Below are 6,375 nucleotides of genomic sequence, written 5' to 3' on the forward strand. Positions count from 1 at the left end.
GACCTCGACTACCAGAAGCAAGCCTCTGCTGTGGTACACTGGCACGATATATTCCATCAATCATGTTCCAAAGCTCCCGCAAACCGCAGAAAGCAATGTTTGATTATATAGCCCAGTCGCCTGTTGGGTATGTGCAGAAATTGCTCATGTAATTCCACACCTGTTAAGAAGAGTAAGTGCAGAAAAAAATCCGTGAGAGCTGCTCAAATCACGATTTTATAAAGATCCTTGAAATCCATTTATTATTGGCTCCACAAAACACAAAGCACAAGTCAAACGGTGATCCCTCCACGAAGTTATTCGAAATATTCAAACGAATTCTTCACGAATTTTCAAACGTTCATCCCTTTATGTCAAGAATTTTCGGACGTTCAAGGCTAAGTTTCCCCAGTATCCATACAAGCCTCCAGGCATCAGTATGATCAACATCGCACAAGAGCATCTACATGTCTATGAGAAAGATCATGTGATTTTTTTTGGTTTGGGGATCGGTGTAACAAAAGAATGAAGGATTTTTTTTTTTTTTTTTAATAATAATAAAATATATATATATGAGATATATATATTATTATTACATGAGATTTTTTATTTATTTATTTTTTATTATTTTTTAAACAACAAATCTTAAAAGAAATGAAAACATAATTTTTTTATTTTGTATGTTGATTTTATTTATTGCTTTAAATTTTTTAAACAACAGATTAAAAAAACATTTTTTTTTTAATTTGTTATTTAAGTTGAGATTTTTTTTTTAAAATCAACAATTTTTTATTAAAACCTAATAAAGGAATATTCTAAAATAAAACAATAACTAAAATAAAGTTAGTTTTTTTTTTTTTTTTAAATATCTAAAAAAACAACAAAAGAAATGGTTAATTTTTTTTTTTAATAATAATATGTATATATGATACATATATTATTAAAATTTTTATTTTTTAAATCTAAAATTAAAAAACTAAATTTCATCTAAAAATTTAAAGATGTTTTTTTTTCATTCACAAAATTCTTTATTGTCATGTTGCACATTAGTTCTCCAGCAAGAGTAGTTTTATTCGAACGAAATCAATAGATTTTCTGATCTTCCTGATCGCACGAAGCGTAGGAAGAGAGCATACTAATCGATTGATTCGTTTTTATTCATGCAGGGGGTTTCAAAAAGGATTGAATTTAAAACTAGCTAAATACTGAAACATTAGAAAACTCAAACTTAAACATCTTTGTTAAGATCCTACTGTCACCAGGTCTCACAAGTTATTTTGTCTAAAAAAAAAAAATACTAGTACTAAATTAAATTTCTAATGCCTAATCCCTTAGCACCATCTCCGGCAACGGCGCCAAAATGTTGGGCAATTTATTTGTTCAAATTGCTGCATTAAATTATCGACCAAGAAAACTCGTAAGCTTGTGATGATGCCAGCAAAATATATGCAGGAGTAGGAAACTAACTCTATGTCTAACTAAATGATTTATGATTCAATATAATATGCAAGGGAAGAGGCTCCTAACTAAGTAGGTCATGGTTGTCCTTCCCTACAGTATCATAGAGAAATCATTGATTACATAAAACTAGAAACTTGAAATGAAAACAAGAGAATGAACTTTAATTGTTGTTTAGATTCAAATAGAGAGAGAGACTAACTTAGTCTCTTGATTGTCCCCTCATATACTGATCCAAACTTAAACTAAGATTCATTCATAAGCATAAGAAATGAAATAACTTGAATTAAAAGCAAAAGAATGAATTTCAATTATCATGCAAATCAAATAGAGGGAGAGCCTAACTTAGACCCTTGGTTGTTCCCTCATATGCTGATAAGATTTTAATTCAAAACTCATTCACCAATCAAATCCTCAAACATCTAAGCAATTGAATGAAATAAAATCTAATATGAAATAACATGTTTCTCTCATCCTTTTAGAGTGAGCTCAATTCTCTTAAGAACAAGACAAATTATTCCATATACTACATTAAGGAAACTTATATCTAAAACTAAATAAGTTCCATAAATTCATATCCTACATTAACACAATTTATACCTAAAACTACATAATGGAAATAAAACTACATAATGGAAATGTATGAAAAATGAAGCTTTATTCTATGCCATCATAAGTTGGATACAATGCTCTAGGAGTCCTCCCTTTGGAATGGAGGAGGTACTCCTATTTATACAATGAGAGGAGATAACAAACTCATAATGATGATCCATTAATCTCTCTTTTAGTTCCATACATTTCTCAACCATCCAGACGCAGAACCCTATCCTCCATGATTTCCTCCATGAGGTCCATGATCTTCTCCATGATCTTTTCCATGAGGTTTATCTTATCAAATTCGAATTTGATCATTCAAGGCCACATAAAGATGCCCTGGAAGCTTCCTTTGTACCTACACATGTCAACAAACTCATTCTAATTGTTAGGTATAAGTATAAGCATATTATTTTCTAAAGTTTAGCCATAAATTCACTTAAAAATGTTAAGAATTAATAAACTTTGGAAAAGCATAGTTATAACCCAATAATGAGGTAAATGGAATGATGTGTAGGTGGAATGGAGGTGACATGAAGGTAAAATGTGAAGATATTGGTGAATAATGGAGTGAAAATAGGGACCATTGTGAGGCCCAACATCGCCGGCAACGGCGCCAAAATGTTGGGCAATTTATTGGACTTAAATTGTTGCATTAAATTATCAACCAGGGAAACTCGTGAGCTTGTGATGATGTTAGCACAATATATGCAGGAGTAGGCAACTAACCTATGTCTAACTAAAGTATTTACGATTCAATATAATATGCAAGGGAAGAGGCTCCTAACTAAGGAGGTCCTGGTTGTCCTTCCCTACAATATCATAGAGAAATCATTCATAAAACCAGAAACTTGAAATAAAGACAAGAGAATGAACTTAATTGTTGTTCAGATTCAAGTAGAGAGAGAGACTAACTTAGTCTCTTGATTGTCCTCTCATGTACTAATCCAAACTAAACTAAGATTCATTCACAAGCATAAGAAATGAAATGACTTGAAATTTAAAAGCACAAAAGAATGAATTTCAATTACCATATAAATCAATGGATCAATGGAGAGAGAGCCTAACTTAGACTCTTGGTATCTCCTCATATGATACTTGAAACATAAAAACAAAAGAATGAATTTTAATTATTATGCAAATCAAATGGAGAGAGAGTCTAACTTAGACCCTTGGTTGTTCTCTCACATGCTGATAAGATTTTAATTCAAAACTCATTCAACAATCAAATCCTTAAACATCTAAACAATGAAATGAAACAAGATCTAATATGAAATAACATGTTTCTCTCATCCTTTTAGAGTGAGCTCAATTCTCTTAAGAACAAGACAAATTATGCCATATACTACATTAAGAAAACTTATATCTATAACTACATAAATTCATATCCTACATTCACACAATTTATATCTAAAACTACATAATGGAAATATATGAAAAAATGAAGCCTTATTCTATTCCATCATCAATTGGATACAATGCTCTAAGAGTCCTCCTCTTTGGAATGGAGGAGGTGCTCCTATTTATACAAAAACTAAGATAACAACCTCATAAATGTAGACCCACTATTCTCTCCTTTGACCCACATATTTCTCAACCAATGATGACACGTAACCCTATCCTCCATGATCTCCTCCATGAAGCTTATCTTTTCAAATTCGAATTTGATCATTCATGGCCACATAAAGATGCCCGGGAAGCTTCCTTGGAACCTACACATGTCACCAAAACAACCCACTTTCCATATATAAAGTAAAATATATTATTTTCTAATATTTAATCAAGAATTTCTCTCAAAAATGCTTAAAAATAAACAATATTTGGAAAATATAAATGAGACCCATTAATGGTGAATAGTAGGGAAAATGGAGTGACAAGGTGATGAATAGTGAGTGAAATAATGGAAGCATAAGTGAAAAATGTATGGTAATGAGTGCCATTTTTGGAGCCCAACATTCCATTTCTAAAAACATGTAATAATAGGGATTCTAAGAAATATTGACTAAACTGTGACAATTTCAAATTTTCACCAATTTTTTTGTGATGGCGGGTCTGGCTCAAAGTTTGAGGGGCTTGTATAAATTTGATGGCTCCCATATAGCCAAATGGCTAGCACAAATGGAGAAATGTTTTAGATTGAATTACATCATGGATGATGAGACTCAGCTGCGTATGGGAAAAATGTACTTGGACAATGAAAGATGGCAATGGTGGCAAAGACATCAACGTTGCTATCGAAGGCCCTTGACTTGGGACATATTCACAAAAGCTCTTATGGACCACTTTGACCGTAAAACTAATCTTGTGGATAAGCTCACACAGATAGACACACAACCTACTAAAGATTTTATTTTTACAAGAAAGAAGGAAACCAAGGAACCTAAAGGGTTATTTTCTGTTGGTATCTCATTATTGCATGTTCATGGATTCATTCAGAAGGAGAAAATCATTGTGTCTATAAATCCGAGTTGCAAAAAAAATCTCATAAATGTCAACTTGGCAAAAAAATTGCAAATTCCAGCAAAACACATTGAAAACACACAAGTGGATGATGAGGATGTTCAAGTGTACAAGGATTTGAAGATTTCTATGTATAAGTATGTGTTGCATGGTGATTTTTATACTTCAGAGATGGATAATATGGATCTTGTTTTGGGATACCGTTGGATGGAATCAGTGGGTACTATCAATGTTAATGTGCAGAAGAAATTCCTGAAGCTCTAGTATAAAAAGAATAAAATTACATTACAGGATATTTCTGTTAATAAACAGGTAGAGTCCAAGGACGCTGAAGCAGAAGATATTCTAGGGACTGACATATCAGATGATGAGCTAGTGATGATCAACAATCAAACACAAATAGAGGCTGAAGCAGAAAGTGTTACAGGTGTTGATACATCAGATGAGGGCTCAGTGGTTGAAGTAATATTGGAAGATAAGACACCATAACAGGCACCACAACATGCACCAGATCACAGTTTGGCTTCAGTAAGGGGTGAATTAAAGAAAAAGATACTGTGGGTTAAAACTTCAACATATTATCACCCACATCACCCCGCAAGACAACAACTAAGAAGATGGCAACCAATTAGCCACAAGGACAACAACCCCCGCATGACAGATAGAGATGAGCGAAGAACCACCTACTACACATCAACACAGAAGAGCTGCTATGGTCAACTTCCATCTCAAGTGAGCGAGGCACTAGTGAGACCGAGAGTTCACCTTTCTCTTGGATGGCTAGATGCATGTGCATGGTACCAGTGGACTACTCTTTTGAGTAGATCTTATTATTTGTGTTCTTCCCATGTTTCGGGGACGAAACATGCTAAGGGCGGTGGAATGTTATATACCTAGGGGGGATAATATGGGGTACAAAGGGAGGTACCCAAGGTAATAATATAATAATGGGATGGGCCATAGTAATAAATAAGATGGTTAACCCATATCATGTAAGGGACCACAAGTAGTTAGTAATAATGTAATGGGCCCATGGTATTAGTTTGATGGTATGAGGGAACCATGGTAATGACCCATGGTATTGTATATATGAGGCCTATATAGAGGCTAGAGACTCCACATGGGAGATGTCAAGGAATTATGTGAAGGATTATTGTATGAACAGGCATTTGGCTTGTGGAGTGTTCTCCTTCCTTAAGGAGTGAATGTATGGTGTTGCCCTACCTTAAGGGTTTGATCAATAAAGTGAATCATTTCTATCTATGTCTATCTTATTGTTTCGGGGTATATTTGCATTGTCTTATATTTTCATATGAGATCTATAATATTTTTTGGATCAAATCTATAACAAGTGGTATCAGAGCTATAACATATTCTTTGTCCCAAAGGAATTTCAGAATGGATTTATCATTTCCTTTAAAGAGGCTACATTAAATTTAAATATCATCTGAGAAGGTGTGGGTTAACAAAATATTGATCCCTTAAACCATCAATAGTATAGTACACTTGTTAATGAATGTATCAATTTGACTTTGTGAGTGTATCAACTTTACCCTAACTAAGATAACACTACAACTCTAAGATAATTCAATTTTCAAACCATATCTCTACTGAAAATCAAATTCATTTGTCTTCCATACTCCTTGTAGGTTATTTCATCCATGTGAGTATTGGAATTGTGGATATGAAGGGAGGAGTTTTGCATGCTTACAAAAATGCTTTCATTGACTTCCCTTTCTTTGAGACCAGTCATGGTTGGCCACATTAGTCACATATTTTTTTAAGAAAATGAAGCCAAGAGTATTTGATCAAGAGAACAACCTCCTCTATATACTCATTTTTGTTCCTTTGTAGGTCTACGAATATTTAGAGCATTCTTAAAGA

The sequence above is a fragment of the Pinus tabuliformis genome, chromosome 9, assembly GCF_031772625.1.
Source record: "Pinus tabuliformis cultivar Carrire ecotype Pingquan chromosome 9, CPIR1, whole genome shotgun sequence".
NCBI lineage: Eukaryota > Viridiplantae > Streptophyta > Pinopsida > Pinales > Pinaceae > Pinus > Pinus tabuliformis.